Here is an 18,970-nt window from a genome sequence, read left to right as displayed (position 1 = left end):
TGATCAACATGTCTACTGTCTTTGTTCTTATATTCACCTATTCCTTTGTAATATGGTGATTAGTTTTAAGATGAAAGCTAATCCCGACTGTGAGAGTGCTGAGCTAGTGTTACTGCTGGCTAATGTATCACTAGAAGACCAGGCACAATAAAACAGAAAAAAGGCTTTTCTTGTGTTCTCCATTGGTTTATTATTATGAGTAGGGGAACAATGTGCAAAATTTATCTCTAAGGCATAAATGAGAGTAGTGATGGGGAAAAAAAAAAAGCAAAACATATTGAGATGAGAAACAGTGAGTTTTCTTTAGCCCAAAGTTTAAGTCATTTTCTGTACTGGAAGAGCAGGAGTTCAGCATCCAAACCCAGATCCACTGGGGTAGGGGGAGTCTTTGGGGTTTTATATCTCTGTCGAAAGAGCAAGCAAAATAATGTGTGTGTATATGTACAGTTTTCAGGAGAGCAATACCTGTTACCTTTGCCAAAGGCTTATGAGTGAGGTATCTACAAATTGATATGAAGAAAAGCTATCTATATCTTCTCTTTCTTAGCAGTAACTAATATTGAGTCTTTTTCAACTAATCTTTTAGGGGCTCTTTGCTGGTATAATCTATAATACTTGGTGTATTTCTTCAGTATGTCCTTACAAGAATTCCTAGTAAATATATAAGTATTGGAATCAGGCTTGCCTCTTCTATACAGAAGGCAATTAGCATCAGGGTCTTAATTTCATGAATGGCAGTTGCTGTGGCTTCTCTTCTTTTTCTGCTAATACTACCTCTGATAACATTGTTTTAATCTTCTTATTCTGAACTTTTGCTTGACTGGTAGGTAGACCAGCTAGCTGGGTGTTACTGAGGTTTAGCAACTACTCAGACCCATGCTCATCTCTCTTGCTGTACAGATGGACACGTTAGCATCCTCTGAAAGGACAGTATCTCAGCTCTCCTGAGAGAGTGGGAGAGGTAAAAGAGAGGGTCCCCATAACATTTTTTTCTTAACTTTGAGTCAGGTTTATGCATTCATCCATGGCTCTACTCTCATGATAATTCCAGTGCTATTAGAATGCATTGCGTTTTTAAAAAATCGGATAAATCTAGCCGTAGGAATGGGCCTATCTTGCGCTTTAGTAATAATCAGGGCTCAAGGCCAGACTGGTTATATAGAAAACCTTGACATCTAAAGCATGCCATAGGCTTCAGCCCCACTCCATTAGGAGCCTGATGCCATCATTGATGCTTATAATAATTGCTCATAGTTATTGAAACATACTGCATATCAGGCACGTAATTTGTATTATCTCTCCGTAACAATTCTCTTAGGTAGGTCCAATGATTATTTACATATAATAAAACAAAGGTTTATTGTAACCACACAAATTGTACAAGATCATACAGCTAGTAGGTGATTGAGTTGGGATTTACACAGAGTTTAAATCTGTTTCTGACTCTAAGGCCTCCATGTTAAACTATATTAACTCCAATGGCTTCTGGAAAAGTCCAGAATATCCAAAGTATGTAGAGTCAGAGTTGGGGAAAGGATAGTCACTATGAGTTGGCTTCCTTGGAAATATAGCATTAGTTATATATTACTCATATGTATTTAAAAATTGCTTATTTATAGCAAGAACAGTGAAAGTACTAAGTTTTGATGTGAGCTTAGACCACTTCAAAAACAACAAACAAAATTTTTATCACTACAGACCTTGAAAATACCTAGATATTTTCTACAGAATATCCATAATTCTATATTTGCTCATCAAAATTTACAGTGGCTTTTCTTCAAGTAATAGCTTGATAAATTTTTAAAGTTTAATTATTCTTTATTTGTTTAATTATTAATATCAGTGAATATTTAGAAAATACTACATGTCAATACTGACAATTAACATTTATGGCATGTTGCATGTGTACGTTCACTGCGGCACTATTCACAATAGCAAAGACATGGAATCAACCCAAATGCCCATCAATGATAGACTGGATAAAGGAAATGTGGTTCATATAACATGGAATACGTAAAAAGTAATGAGATCATGTCCTTTGCAGAAACATGGATGGAGCAAGAGGCCATTATCCTCAGCAAATTCACACAGGAACAGAAAACCAAATACCACATGTACTCACTTATAAATGGGAGCTGAACAATGAGAACACATGGACACAGGAAGGGTAACAACACACACTGGGGTCTGTCGGCAGTAGGGAGGGGTGCGTGGCAGGGAGAGCATTAGAGCATTAGATTAAATAGCTAATGATTGCTAGGCTTAATATCTAGGTGATGGATTGATAGGTGCAGCAAACCACTATGGCACACATTTACCTGTGTTACAAACCTGCACATCCTGCACATGTATCCTGGAACTTAAAATAAAAACATTTATGGCATGTTTTAGAAACATGAAATAGTCTGATGGGGATCATTTTAGAATATGTAAAAGAGAATAGCTGGAGACACATTGGGAAGTTTGGCTGGAATTATATTGTAAAAGCCTTATATGCCATTTATTTTTTAAGTTAAGAAGTATCACAAAAAGTGTTAGGCAGAGGAGCAACATTGTTTTATAATAAGAAAGTATATATAAACTTGAAAATTCAATTTACAAATGTTAGAAATAAGCTATTTTTCTATTGTATTCATGTGTATCTCTAGCATTTTTTTCCTTGTTACTTATTTTAGAGAACAAGCTCATTTAGTATAGACACCACATGAGTGGTTTTAAGTAGTTAAATCAAAAGGAGAGGGTCCTCTAATCAAACTGCTAAAGAGGACAGGAATATCCAGGCCGAGGACCCCTTCTCTCTAATTCCAGGCTCTGCTTCTCTGTAAAGTTCAGGCTTTATTCTCGCAAACCAGGGGCTGGAATTATGGCCTCTGGGGTAATACAATGTGACAGCAAACACCAAAGCAACAGACCTTGCTGGTTTTTTTTAAAAAAATGATAAAATGGGAGAAACCAGTTTTCAATCTGGCATGTAAGGAGCTTGTAAGTCATCACTACATGCTGACAAGTTAAAAGCTGAACAGACTAAAACATCCTCAACTCTTCTTGTGTCTGTCATAGAAGTGAGGTCATGGGGAAAATTGCTGCCCCAAAAACAAGAAAGGCAGACGAACACAGAGAATCCCAAACACCAGAGCAGAAACCCATGAGCAGAAATCTCTGTGGGATTCACTGCAGGGGTTGGAAAACCATAACTATAATTGATGAATTGCTGGAGGCTCGGGGTGGACAAGTCTTAGAGTTACAAATGCCTTAGGGCACTGTCCCAGGGGTGGAGGTTGTCCCCACACTTTTGTAAGTTTTGTCTCCAGGAGCTCAACCAGGTTCTTACAGCCAATAATGGAGAAAAATTCCCTTATGCTTCTGACAAAGGGAGAGGAAAGTAACCATGTAAAACATGCCAGAGCTTTCTGTTCTTAACAAGTTCTGCTCTTCAGATAAAATGTTTTAGCAGTGCCTAAACTACTTGATTTTTTCTTAGCCTCACTGACATGAGGGAAGGAAAATGCTCAACCCTAGCCTCTGCTAGCTTTCTTTTTTTTTTTTTTTTTTTTTGAGACGGAGTCTCGCTCTGTCGCCCGGGCTGGAGTGCAGTGGCCGGATCTCAGCTCACTGCAAGCTCCGCCTCCCGGGTTCACGCCATTCTCCTGCCTCAGCCTCCTGAGTAGCTGGGACTACAGACGCCCGCCACCTCGCCCGGCTAGTTTTTTTTGTATTTCTTAATAGAGACGGGGTTTCACCATGTTAGCCAGGATGGTCTCGATCTCCTGACCTCGTGATCCGCCCGTCTCGGCCTCCCAAAGTGCTGGGATTACAGGCTTGAGCCACCGCGCCCGGCCTCTGCTAGCTTTCAATGTGGAGAAAGAAGATACCCAATTCCAGTCCACTTTATCCATCCTTTCACACCTAAGTATGTGTGTGTGGGTGGGGGAGACAGAGAAATACTTGTGAACTGCACTGTCCAGAGGCATTTGATCACTAAAAGGCTGAGATCTAATCATAGGACTGTAACGTATTTCCCTTCCCTCACATCACACACCACATTACTAAAGACCTATATCCAGCAGTTCCTTTTACCCAGTATTCAAGAAGAAATTACAAGGCATACTAAAAAGCAAAAACAAACAAACAAACAAAACAACAACATGGTCAGAAGAGACAAAGCAAGCTTCAGAATCACACTTAGATATAGTTGGGATGTTGGAATTATTAAATCTACAATTTAAAACAACTATGATTAAGATAGTAAGGGCTCGAAAGGCTAAAGCAGACAGTATGCAAAAATAGATGAGCAGTGTAAGCAAAGAGATGAAAATTCTGAAAAAGCAAAACAAAGAAAAGAAATGCTAAGAATAAAAAACACTCTAGCAGCAATAAAGAATGCCTTTGATGGGCTTATTAGTAGACTGGAAACTGCTAAGTAAAGAATATCTGAGATTGAGGATGACAACAGAAACTTCCAAAATGGAAAGGCAAAGAGAAAAATGGCTGAAAAAGTGGAACAGAATATACAAAAACTGTGGGACAACAAAAGGTACCACATGTGCATAATGGGAATATTACTAGGATAAAAAAGAAAGGAAGAGTAGAAATATTTGAAGCCATAATGACTGTGAATCATAATGTCTGTGAAAGTTAGACAAATCACAGATCCAGGAAACTCAGAGAACACCAAACAGGATAAAAACCAAAAAACAACACTTAGGGATATCAAACTACAGTCTGAATATTTTCTAATATTTGAAGGTATTTCTAATATTCAAGGAAATCAAAGAAAATATTTTGAAAGGAGCCAGAGAGAAGCAAACTTACCTATAGAGAAACAAAGAATTACATCTGACTTCTCAGAAATCATGTAAGCAAGAAGAAAATGAAGTGAAATATTTAAAGTGTTGAGAGAAAAAAAACTCCACCATCCTAGAATTTTGTACCCTGTAGAATTATCCTTCAAAAATGAAGAAGAAATACTTTCTCAGACAAAAATTGAAGACATTTGTTTCCAGGAGAGCTACCTTGTATGAAATGTTAAAAGAAATTATTCAGAAAGAAAGGAAATTATGCAAGTCAAAAACTTGGCTTTACATCAAGGAAGAGCATTAGAAAAAGAATAAGGGTAAAAAAAACCTTTTATTTTCCTATTTTTAAGTAATCTAACAGATAACTGTTTGATACAATAATAGCAACAAAGTTTTTAATTATGTTTCCTTATATATCATATGTTTTATACATGTATATATATTATATAATATACACTTATGTAATGTTTAAAATTAATGACAGCAATGATACAAGGGACAGGATTGAGATATTAGTATTATTTTGTTATTACAGGTTACTTGCATTACCTATGAAGAGATACATTGTTATTTGAAAATGGACTTCAATTAGTTGTGAGTGTATATTACAAACTCTAGGGCAACTACTAAAAAAAAATAAGAGAAGAGGTATAACTGATATGCTACCAAAGGAGAGAAAATAGAATCCCATAAAACACTCAGTTAATACCACAATTGCAGAAATAAAAGAGAGGAAGGAAAAATAAGAACAAAGAATAAAGGCAACAAGTAAAAAACAACAAATATGGCAGATAAATCCAACTATATCAATAATTACTTTAAACATCAATGGTTTAAATATACCAATTAAAAGAGAAACTGTTAGAATGAATCAACAATTTTAAAGACCCTACTTTGTGTTGCTTACAAGAAATCTATTTTAACATAAAGATGCATATATATTAAAAGAAGTTCTTTAGGGAGTAGAAATATGATACCCAGTGGAAATTTGGATCTATATAAAGGAATAAAAAGTATCAGAAATAATAAATATGAGTAAATATTAAAAATGTATTTTTCTAATTTTTAATTTTTTTGTAAGATAACTGCTTAAAGAAGCACAAATAGCTTCTTGTGAGACTTGCACACATGAAGAAGTAAAATATATTATAACAATAGCACAAAATATGGGAGAAGGAAATAGACTACTGTGTGTTTCTTATACTATATATGAGGGTAGAATGTGGCAAATTAAAGATATATATTGTAAACCATTGAGCAATCATTGAAAAAGAAGGCATAGGGCTAATAAGCTAATGTGTAGATAAAAAGGAATCATTAAAGATAATCCAAAATAAGGCAGTAACAGAGGGAAAAAGAACAATAAGAAGATAGGACTAATAGAAAATGAATAGCAGGATGATAAACCTGAAAGCAATTATACAGATAATTATATTAAATAAAAATAGCTTAAATTCCTCAAATTAAAAGGTAGAAATTATTAGATTGGATGAAAAAGCAAGAGCCAACTATATGTTGTGTAAAAGTAGTCGTCTAAATACAAAGCAATTCATAAATTTAAATTAAAATAATTGAAAAAAAGATCATGCAGTGGTTTTATTTGTATCATAAGAAGCCTGCAGTGGTTTTGTTTGTATCAAAATGGACTTCAAGATGAAAAGTATTAGCAAGGATAAGGAAAACTATCTCATAATGACATAGAGTCAAATCTTTGGGAAATTATTGCCATCTTACATGGTATGCATCCAAAACCAGGTCATATTTATAGAGCTAAAGGAATAAATAGATAAATCCACAATTATAGTTGTAGATTTCAACACTTCTCCCTCAGTAGTTAATAAACAAGTAGATATCAGTGAAGATATAAAAGGCTTAAACAAAACTATCAACCAACTTGACTTAATAATACATAATGAATACCATTGATTTCTTTCTCCCGCCTGATTGCCCTGGCCAGAACTTCCAACACTATGTTGAATAGGAGTGATGAGAGAGGTCATCCTTGTCTTGTGCCAGTTTTCAAAGGGAATGCTTCCAGTTTTTGCTCATTCAGTATGATATTGGCTGTGGGTTTGTCATAAATAGCTCTTATTGTGCTGAGATACGTTTCATCGATACCCAGTTTACTGCGAGTTTTTAGCATGAAAGGCTGTTGAATTCTGTCAAATGCCTTTTCTGCATCTATTGAGATAATCATGTGGTTTTTGTCATTGGTTCTGTTCACATGCTGGATTACGTTTATTGATTTGCATATGTTTAACCAGCCTTGCATCTCAGGGATGAAGTCCACTTGATCATGGTAGATAAGCTTTTTGATGTGCTACTGGATTCGGTTTGCCAGTATTGAGGATTTTCACATCGATGTTCATCAGGGATATTGGTCTAAAATTCTCTCTTTTTGTTGTGTCTCTGCCAGGCTTTGGTATCAGGATGATGTTGGCCTCATAAAATGAGTTAGGGAGGATTCCCTCTTTTTCTATTGATTGGAATAGTTTCAGAAGGAATGGTACCAGCTCCTCCTTGTACCTCTGGTAGAATTTAGCTGTGAATCCATCTGGTCCTGGACTCTTTTTGGTTGGTGGGCTCTTAATTATTGCCTCAATTTCAGGACCTGTTATTGGTCTATTCAGGAATTCAACTTCTTCCTGGTTTAGTGTTGGGAGGGTGTATCTGTCCAGGAATTTATCCATTTCTTCTAGATTTTCTCGTTTATTTGCATAGAGGAGTTAATAGCATTCTCTGATGGTAGTTTGTATCTCTGTGGGATCAGTGGTGCTATCCCATTTATCATTTTTTATTGCGTCTATTTGATTCTTCTCTCTTTTCTTCTTTATTAGTTTTGCTAGCAGTCTATCAATTTTGATGATCTTTTCAAAAAACCAACTCCTGGATTCATTGATTTTTTTTTGAAGGGTTATTTTGTGTCTCTATCCCCTTCAGTTCTGCTCTGATCTTAGTTATTTCTTGCCTTCTGCTAGCTTTTAAATGTATTTGCTCTTGCTTCTCTAGTTCTTTTAATTGTGATGTTAGGGTGTCAATTTAGATCTTTCCTGGTTTCTCTTGTGGGCATTTAGTGCTATACATTTCCCTCTACACACTGCTTTAAATGTGTCCCAGAGATCCTTGTATATTGTGTCTTTGTTCTCATTGGTTTCAAAGAAAATCTTTATTTCTGTCTTCATTTCATTCTGTACCCAGTAGTCATTTTTTTTTGTTTTCCATTTGCTTGGTAGATCTTCCTCCATCCCTTTATTTTGAGCCTGCGTGTGTCTCTGCACGTGAGATGTGTCTCCTGAATATAGCACACTGATGGATATTGACTCTTTATCCAGTTTGCCAGTCTGTGTCTTTTAATTGGAGTATTTAGCCCATTTACATTTAAGGTTAATATTGTTAGGTGTGAATTTGATCCTGTCATTATGGTAGCTGGTTATTTTTCTCATTAGTTGATGCAGTTTCTTCCTAGTATCAATGGTCCTTACAATTTGTATGTTTTTGCAGTGGCTAGTACTCGTTCCTTTCCATGTCTAGTGCTTCCTTCAGGAGCTCTTGTAGGGAAGACCTGATGGTGACAAAAATCTCTCAGCATTTGCTTGTCTGTAAAGGATTTTATTTCTCCTTCACTTATGAAGCTTAGTTTGGCTGGATATGAAATTCTGGGTTGAAAATTCTTTTCTTTAAGAATGTTGAATATTGGCCCCCACTCTCTTCTGGCTTGTAAAGTTTCTGCCAAGAGATCTGCTGTTAGTCTGATGGGCTGTGGGTAACCCGACCTTCTCTCTGGCTGCCCTTCACATTTTTTCCTTCATTTCAACTTTGGTGGATCTGACAATTATGTGTCTTGGAGTTGCTCTTCTTGAGGAGTATCTTTGTGGCGTTCTCTGCATTTCCTGAATTTGAAATGTTGGCCTGCCTTGCTGGGTTGGGGAAGTTCTCCTGGATAATATCCTGAAGAGTGTCTTCAAACTTGGTTCCATTCTCCCTGTCTCTTTCAGGTACACCAATCAGATGTAGATTTGGTCTTTTCACATAGTCCCATATTTCTTGGAGGTTTTGTTCATTTCTTTTTTTCTCTAAGCTTCTCTTCTTGCTTTATTTCATTCATTTGATCTTCAATCACTGATACCCTTTCTTCCAGTTGATCGAATTGGCTACTGAAGCTTGTGCATGCATCACACAGTTCTCGTGCCATGGTTTTCAGTTCCATCAGGTCCTTTAAGTTCTTCTCTATGCTGTTTATTCTAGTTAGCCATTCTTCCAATCTTTTTCCAAGGTTTTCAGCTTCTTTGTGATGGGTTTGAACATCCTTCTTTATCTCAGAGAGGTTCGTTATTACCAATCTTCTGAAGCCTTCTTCTCTCAACTCATCAAAGTCATTCTCCATCCAGCTTTGTTCCGCTGCTGGTGAGGAGCTGCATTCCTTTGGAGAAGAAGAAGCATTCCAGTTTTTAGAATTGTCAGCTTTTCTGCTCTGATTTATCCCCATATTTGTGGTTTTATCTTCCTTTGGTCTTTCATGATGATGATGAACAGATGGAGTTTTGGTGTGAATGTCCTTTCTGTTTGTTAGCTTTCCTTCTAACAGTCAGGACCCTCAGCTGCAGTTCTGTTGGGGTTTGCTGGAGGCCCACTCCAGACCTTGTTCACCTGGGTATCACCAGCAGAGGTTGCAGAACTGCAAATATTGCAGAATGGCAAATGTTGCTGCCTGATCATTCTTCTGCAAGCTTTGTCTCAGAGGGGCACATGGCTGTATGAGGTGTCAGTCAGCCCCTTCTAGGAGGTGCCTCCTAGTTAGGCTACTCGGGGGTCAGGGACCCACTTGAGGAAGCAGTCTGTCTGTTCTCAGACCTCAAACTCTGTGCTGGGAGAACCACTACTCTCTCCAAAGCTGTCAGACAGGGACGTTTAAGTCTGCAGAAGTTTCTGCTGCCTTTTGTTCAGCTATGCCCTGCCACCAGAGGTGGAGTCTACAGAGGCAGGTAGGCCTCCTTGAACTGCAGTGGGCTCCACCCAGTTTGAGCTTCCCAGCTGCTTTGTTTACCTACTCAAGCCTCAGCAATGTCAGGCACCCCTCCCCCAGCCTGGCTGCTGCCTTGCAGTTTGATCTCAGACTGCTGTGCTAGCAGTGAGCAAGGCTCTGTGGGCAAGGGACCCTCCAAGCCAGGCACAGTATATAATCTCCTGGTGTGCCATTTGCTAAGACCATTGGAAAAGCGCAGTTTTTGGCTGGGAGTGATCCGATTTTCCAGGTGCCGTCTGTCATGGCTTCCCTTGGCTAGGAAAGGGAGTTTGCCAACCCCTTGTGCTTCCCGGGTGAGGTGATGCCTTGCCCTGCTCTGGCTCACAGTCCGTGGGCTGCACCCACTGCCCTGCACACTGTCTGACAAGCCCCAGTGAGATGAACCTGGTACCTCAGATGGAAATGAAGAAATCTCCATCTTCTGCATCACTCACCCTGGGAGCTGTAGACTGGAGCTGTTCCCATCTGGCCATCTTGGAACTCTATATATTTTTCATATAAAGACTTCTTTTCCTCTGGGTAGATAACCAGTACTGGGATTGCTAGATCAAATGGTAGTTCTACTTTTAGTTCTTTAAGTAATCTCCATGTTGTTTTTCATAGTGGTTGTATCAGTTTACAATCCAATCACCAGTGTGGAAGTGTTCCCTGCTAGCTATATTCATGACAACATGTACTATTTTTTTTATTGATATTCTTACAGGAGTAAGGTTATTACATTGGGTTTTGATTTGCATTTCCCTGATCATTAGTGATGTTGAGCATTTTTTCATGTGTTTTTTGGCCATTTGTATATCTTCTTTTAAGAATTGTCTATTCATGTCCTTATCCCTTTTTGGTGGGATTGATTTTTTCTTGCTGATTTGTTTGAGTTCCTTGTAGATTCTGGATATTAGTCCTTTGTCAGATGTATAGATTGTGAAGATTTTCTCCTACTCTGTGGGTTGTCTGTTTACTCTGCTGACTGTTCCTTTTGCCATGCAAAAGCTCTTTAGTTTAATTAAGTCCCAACTATATTTGTTTCTATTGCATTTGCTTTTGGGTTATTGGTCATGAAATCCTTGCCTAAGCCAATGTCTAGAAGAGTTTTTCCAATGTTATCTTCTAGAATTTTTATAGGTTCAGGTCTTAGATTTAAGTCCTTGATTTTTGTATAAAGTGAGAGATGAGGATCCAGTTTCATTCTTCTACATGTGCTAGCCAATTATCCCAGCACCATTTGTTGAAAAAGGTGTCTTTTCCTCACTTTATGTTTTTGTTTGCTTTGTCAAAGATCAGTTGGCTGTAAGTATTTGGGTTTCTTTCTGGGTTCTCTATTCTGTTCCACTGGTCTATGTGTCTATTTTTATACCAGTACCATGCTGTTTTTGGTGACTATGACCTTATAGTATAGTTTGAAATCAGGTAATGTGATGCCTCCAGATTTGCTCTTTCTTCTTAGTCTTGCTTTGACTATGCAGGCTTTGTTTTGGTTCCATATGAATTTTAAAATTGTTTTTATTCTAATTCTGTGAAGAATGATGGTGGTATTTTGATGGGAATTGTGTTGAATTTGTAAAATGCTTTTGGCGATATGGTCGCTTTCACAGTATTGATTCTACCCATTCATGAGCATGAGATGTATTTACATTTGTTCGTGTCTTCTATGATTTCTTTCAGCAGTGTTTTGTAGTTTTCCTTGTAGAGATCCTTCGCCTCCTTGGTTAGGTATATTCCTAAGTATTTATTTGTTTATTTATTTATTTTTGCAGCTATTTTAAAAGGGGTTGAGTTCTTGATTTGATTTTCAGCTTGGTCACTGTTGGTGTATAGAATAGCTACAGATTTGTGTACATTAATTTTGTATCTGGAAACTTTGCTGAATTCTTTTGTCAGTTCTAGTAGCTTTCTGGAGGAGTCTTTAAAGTTTTCAAGGTAAACAATCATATCTTCAGCAAACAGTTACAGTTTGACTACCTCTTTACTGATTTGGATGCCCTTTCTTTCTTTCTGATGTCTGATTGCTCTGGCTAGGACTTCCAGTACTGTGTTGAAGAGGAGTGGAGAGAGGGGTTATCCCTGTCTTGTTCTGGTTCTCAGAGGGAATACTTTCAGTTTTCTCCTAATCAGTATCCTGTTGGCTGTTTGTCTAGATGGCTTTTATTACATTGAGATATGTCCCTTGTAAGCTGATTTTGCTGAGAGTTTTAATCATAAAGTAATGCTAGATTTTGTCAAATACTTTTTCTGCATCTATTGAGATGATCATGTGATTTTTGTTCTTAATTCTGTTTGTGTGGTGTATCACACTTATTGACTTGTGTATGTCAAGCCACACCTGTATCCCTGGTATGAAACCCACTTGATCATGGTGGATTTTCTTTTTGATATATTGCTGAATTTGGTTAGCTAATATTTTGTTAAGGATTTTAGCATCTGTGTTCATCATGGATATTGGTCTGTAGTTTTCTTTTTTGGTTATGTCCTTTCCTGGTTTTGGTATTATGGTGATACTGGCTTCATAGAATGATTTAGGGAGGGTTACCTCTTTCTCTCTCTTGTGGAATAGTGTCAATAGGATTGGCATTGATTCTTCTTTGAATGTCTGGTAGAATTCTGCTGTGAATCCATCTGGTCCTGGACATTTTTTTGTTGGTAGTTTTTAAATTACCATTTCAATCTTGCTGCTTGTTATTGATCTTTTCAGATTATCTAATTCTTCCTGATTTAAGCTAGGAGGGTTGTGTCTTTCCAGGAATTAATCCATCTCTTCTAGGCTTTCTAGTTTATGTGCACAAAGGCGTTCACAATAGCCTCGAATTATCTTTTGTGTTTCTGTGGTGTCAATTGTAATATCTTCCGTTTCATTTCTTACTGAGCTTATTTGGATTTTCTCTCTTCTTTTCTTGGTTAACCTTCCCAATGGTCTATCAATTTTATTTATCTTTTCAAATAACCAAATTTTTGTTTCATTTATCTTTTGTATTTTTTGTTTGTTTGTTTGTTTGTTTGTTTCACTTTCATTTAGTTCTACTCTGATCTTGGTTATTTCCTTTCTTTGGCTGTGTTTGGGTTTGGTTTGTTCCTGTTTCTCTACTTCCTTGAGGTGGGATCTTAGATTGTCTCTTCGTGCTCTTTCAGACTTTTTGATGTAGGCATTTAGGGCTATGAACTTTAGCACCACTTTTGCTGTATCCCAGAGGTTTTGATAGGTTGTGTCACTATTGTCATTCAGTTCAAACAATTTTTTAATTTCCATCTTGATTTTATTTTTGACCCAATGATTATTCAGGGGCAGGCTGTTTAATTTCTATGTCTTTGCATGATTTTGAAGGTTCCTTTTGGAGTTGGTTTCCAGCTTTATTCCACTGTGCTCTGAAAGAGTGCTTCGTATAATTTCAATTTTCTTCAATGTATTGAGGGTCATTTTGTGGCCTATCATATGGTCTATCTTGGAGAAAATTCCAGGCACTGTTGAATAGAGTGTATATTCTGTGGTTATGGGATGGAATTTTCTGTGTATATCTATTAAGTTCATTTGTTCCTGGATATAGTTTAAATTGATTGTTTCTTTGTTGACTTTCTGTCTTGATAACCTGTCCAGAGCGGTCAGTGGAGTACTGAAGTCCACTACTCTTACTGTGTTGCTGTCTATCTTATTTCTTTTCTTTTTTTTTAATGTGTTAATCGTTTTTTTTTTTATTTTTTAATTTCTTTTATTCTACTTTAAGTTCTAGGGTACATGCGCACAACATGCAGATTTGTTACATATGTATACATGTGCCATGTTGGTGTGCTGCACCCATTAACTCGTCATTTACATTAGGTATATCTCCTAATGCTATCCCTCCCCTCTCCCCCCTCCCCACAATAGGACCCGGTGTGTGATGCTCCCCTTCCTGTGTCCAAGTGATCTCATTGTTCAATTCCCACCTATGAGTGAGAACATGTGGTATTTGGTTTTCTGTTCTTGCGATACTGTCTATCTCATTTCTTAGTCTATTAGTAATTGTTTTATACATTTGGGAGATTCAGTGTTAGGTGCATATATGTTTAGGATTGTGATATTTTCCTGTTGGACAAGGCCCTTTATCATTATATAATGCCCCTCTTTGTCTTTTATCACTGCTACAAATTTAACTGCTTTAAAGTTTGTTTTGTCTGATATAAGAATAGCTACCCCTGCTCGCTTTTGGTGTCCATTTGCATAAAATGTCTTTTCCACCCCTTTACCTTAAGTTTATGTGAGTCCTAACGTGTTAGGTGAGTCTCTTGAAGGCAGAAGATAGTTGCCTGATGAATTCTTATCCATTCTGCAATTCTTTATCTTTTAAGTGGAACATTTAGGCCATTTACATTTAATGTTAGTGTTGAGATATGAGGCACTATTCCATTCATTGTGTTATTTGTTGCCCGTATACCTTGGTTTTTGGTTTTTGTTTTTTAAATTGTATTTTTGTTTTATACGTCCTGTAAGATTTATGCTTTAAAGAGTTTCTGTTTTGATGTGTTTCCAGGATTTGTTTCAAGATTTAGTGCTCCTTTTAGCAGTTCTTGCAGTGGTGGCTTGGTAGTGGCAAATTCTGTCAGTATTTGTTTGCCTAAAAAAGACTGTATCTTTCCTTCATATATGAAGCTTAGTTTCACTGGATGCAGAATTCTTGGCTGATAATTGCTTTGTTTGAGGAGGCTGAAGATAGGGCCCCAATCCCTCTTAATTTGTGGAGTTTCTGCTGAGAAATCTGCTCTTAATCTAATAGGTTTTCCTTTATAGTTTACCTGGTGCATTTGTCTCACAGCTCTTAAGATTCTTTCCTTTGTCTTAACTTTAGATAACCTGATGACAATGTGCCTAGGCAATGATTTTTTTGCAATGAATTTCCCAGGTGTTCTTCCTGGTTCTTGCATTTGGGTGTCTAGGTCTCTAACAAGGACACCATGGACTATGTCCTTCTGATACTGTCTCTTGTTTCAGCTTCCACAGCACCATCCTCTTCTGATTTTGCTCTTAATTCTCTCTTCACACATTTTCAGTCTTTTTTTTTTTTTTTAAATAAACTCTTCATCTTCTATATGTCTTTAAAATGTTAGTCTTCCCTATTCTTGGGCCTTATCTCTTGAAACTCCACAGACCTTTATTTCTACTGCTCCTTTATTTACCATATTCTTGGTTTTGATACCTTCTGAGCACTAGACTTGCATTCTTTAGCAATTTTTGGATTTTCTATTTTAATATCTCAAAAATACCTCATACTTGTATTTCCTAAAACATCTTCCTTTGTTTTCTCCACCTTGATCAATGATACCTTTCTCCACATTGGTGTCTAAGTTAGATATCTGGGACTCACTGCTGATTTCATTTGCTGGCAGTTTCCATGAACACTTTGTCTTTCTACCCATCCCCTACCCCTTATTTTCTCCACGTCCTTTTGTTCCTCTGCAGTATTACTGCCACCCTTTAGTTTGGGGCTTCTTTCATCTTGACTAGGCTCTTATCTGGTTGCTTTGCCTCTGGCCTTCCCTGCTTCCAACACCAATAATTCTCTGCCTTCTCTTTACAAATATATATCTGATTATACCATTCCCCTGCTTAAAACTCCATTGTTATCTAAATGTATAGCATTGTCTTCCTGAACAGGTGTTTGGAGATTCTAAAGAAATAAATTCTGCTTTTTGCATTACTCAAAGTTCTACAAAAAATGTTGGAGCTGAAAAATTTTGAAACGTTAATTATTTGATAAATTACTTTATCAATCAATTTACTGAAAGTTATTGAGCATCTGTTATGTGCCCAGCTATGTGTTGGATATTATAACCATTTTATCTCAGAATATGATACAAATTTTAAATAATTTTTCTTATCTTGTTATTTATAAGTTATACAAGTATCTCATATCTACTGCTGGACTGCAAGATTGATCTTCTATAGTCAATAATGAGCCACTGATAAGTAATAAAATAAATAACTTTAAAGATCTAGCAAATCCACCTCTATTGTCAGTAATTGAAGAGAAAAAAAGTAATGGCTGTAATCTTTAAGTTACAAGAAAAGGACATAAAGTAATCTCCAGAAATCAAGTGGCCTGCCTTATAAATGAGTGATCATGCTGATATTTTAGTGTCAAATGTCTACTTATCCCCTTGAATAAATTATGTTTTCTTCAAATATATAAATACTACATATATTTTCATGTTCTAAACTATGAATGGGAAAATCAGCACAGAACACAGTTTCAGAGTCATCACAGAACAAGAAACTTCTTTTATGCTGTAAATATAAACTCTTCTGTATTTCTACCTTACTAGAAGAATCATCTCTTTCTGAAGCCTATTTAGCAGTAAAATCCCTCTTCTCATTTCATCCTGCTAGAAGCCTCCAAAGGGCACTTAGGGAAATTCTCACTCCCATACATGAACGGAGATCCACCTATACTGAATCACTGAAATTCCATCAAACTGTACAAAATATCTCTGACATTACAAGGCTAGAATAGAACTATGAGTGTTCAATCCTTAGTGACAGACTGATTACTGCCTGCACATTTCTGGAATAGAGTCACAGCCTATATTCCTACAAATACCCAATAATTTAAGTAGTTAAATCTATGAGCTCTTTTCTGAAGTTTGTCCTGAAAGTCCCTTTTGTGTCAGAAATCTGTTAAAAAGCCATGCTTTCTACTCCTTGATGGTTGTTATAGCAACCATCAGACTTTAGGTATATGGAAAGAAAGGAACACCACCTAACCAATAACGTTCAATTGTCATGACACTTGCTATGTTAAATACAAAATGACAAACCAATTTCTCACTGCAGAAGCATAAAATCAGGATTGAACTATACATTCAGATCCCATTTGACATATCTGTATAATGGTGATAGTTGTAGTAGTAGTGAGGGGTAATAGAATCAGAGAAGGGGGATTAGAAAGAAAAAAGAAAATAATATTAGACACCTATGTAAAATAAGCTTTGAAAAGTGTGGAAAAGTTCAAATGCAATGTTTATTATACTATCCATGCATTGAAATACTAACGATAAAGTGGCCAGCTCCTATGAAAGTATAAAATATGAGGTCTGTAATTTACTTGTCCAGTAAAAATCTTACCACCTATGTGCATTTTTTGAATTGAAAGACATATCTATAAAATATCCTTAATATTATTCTATCCTTAATATCCTATTTTGGTGGGTTGTCCCACTAAAGCTAGGAGAATCATCATGTAGAACCCTAGGGCTCTAAAGAAAGTTCATGCCATCAGCCAAGAAGAATTATAAACAATTCAGAAAACAGCTCCAGGCATGCTACCAGGCACACTGGTAAAGACAGAGGGCCTGACTGTGAGACAACAAGTAACCATGTGGCCAGAGCTGCTTATCATAAGTTGAGTTTTGTCAGATTCACCAAGCCATAAGATTTGGTGGGTCTAGCACCAGTATTCATTTAAGATGGAAATGCTATATCTGGAAGCAGCCATGAGTACAGGCCAGAGGACACAAGTACCTGCATGAACAGGTGCCACAGATTCACATATCACTGAACACTGCTGCCTGGACTCTCATCCTTAGCTTGCATGTAGAGCCACAAGGGTGGGGATTCCTTTTATGAGAAGCTGGTGAAGGAGAAAAAAAGCCATCCTTAGTTTATGGATAGAGTAGCTCAATGTGTGGGTGCAAGCCAAAGAAGACTGTTGCTGCATTGCAGTCCCATTGAGGTACGGCCCTAAAATTCAGCAGTAAGGAGACATCCTTACGATGGAGAGAGGTTCGAGGAGTGTGTTCTTTTCTTTGCGTAAAGGAAGTACCTCCAAATAAGGATATACTTACGTTCATGGGTAATGGTGAATGGCTTAATTGAATATTTAGAAGCTGGAAAGAGACATACTTAAAGATCAGCGATAAGAAATTCTGGAAAAGAGGCATATGAATAACCTCTAACTAGACAGAATGACTCAGCCATTACATTATCCAGCCTCTGTCATCAGCCACTCCTGTGCTAGCATAATGGGCTCATGAATGGAGTAGGCATGTTGACAGCGCCAAAGGATATGAAGGGATTATGTGGGATCCCATTCACTAAAGCTAATTTTGCTACTGCTGCTGTCAGATATCAAATCTGCCAGGAGCTGGGTCCATATACAGCTTCATTCCTTGACAAGACCAGCTAGGCCCTTCGAATCAACTTGGAAGCAACGGGATCAATTGGAAGGTGATCACAGTCTCCTTTAGGAGCTCATTCCAGACCAAGTTATTATGCTGGGTATATACTTAGAAGTTTTAATTTCCATTTTGATAGACAGATGTTAGATAAATTTATTTTAATATTCCCTATTAAAAATTAATTTTTGGCTTGACAGTCTATACCAAATAAAATGTTGCTGAATCTTGCTCACTAAAATGGAAACGGTTCCAGAATGAAATCAGTCATCAATCATTCCTCAGCATGAATAACTCATTTTGGTTAGATCTGGGTATTAATAAAACAAAAGTTAAAGTACCCAGCCTTTTTCAAAAATTTTATTTTAAGAAGGCATATTTTATTTTTAGAATATTTCTGTAGTAGGAACTATCTGGTACAGGCCATTCGCCTGCTGGTTGCTGTTCAAATTTCTAGTCAAATTGGTAAAGTGGGTAGAAATTGCTTTTGTATTTCCTCCTTCTTCAGGTTCCAAGTTATGGAACTCGCTGATATTATTCCTTGGCAACCCATATTTCTGATATTGAACTCAAACTAGATCAGTAACGCTGTTGTTCTTAAGTTTAGCCAAGTAATAGCAGTGTGGAGTGATAGAACCAGATTTTAGATATATTGGACATGGAAAAGGTGTTTGTTGAATAAATATAAACATAAATCAAAAATTTTATAGGCCGGGCGCGGTGGCTCAAGCCTGTAATCCCAGCACTTTGGGAGGCCGAGACGGGCGGATCACGAGGTCAGGAGATCGAGACCATCCTGGCTAACACGGTGAAACCCCGTCTCTATTAAGAAATACAAAAAACTAGCCGGGCGAGGTGACGGGCGCCTGTAGTCCCAGCTACTCGGGAGGCTGAGGCAGGAGAATGGCGGGAACCCGGGAGGCGGAGCTTGCAGTGAGCTGAGATCCGGCCACTGCACTCCAGCCTGGGTGACAGAGCCAGACTCTGTCTCAAAAAAAAAAAAAAAAAAAAAAAAAAA

The sequence above is a fragment of the Theropithecus gelada genome, chromosome 1 (assembly GCF_003255815.1).
Source record: "Theropithecus gelada isolate Dixy chromosome 1, Tgel_1.0, whole genome shotgun sequence".
Classification (NCBI taxonomy): domain Eukaryota; kingdom Metazoa; phylum Chordata; class Mammalia; order Primates; family Cercopithecidae; genus Theropithecus; species Theropithecus gelada.
This window is presented reverse-complemented; position numbering follows the sequence as displayed.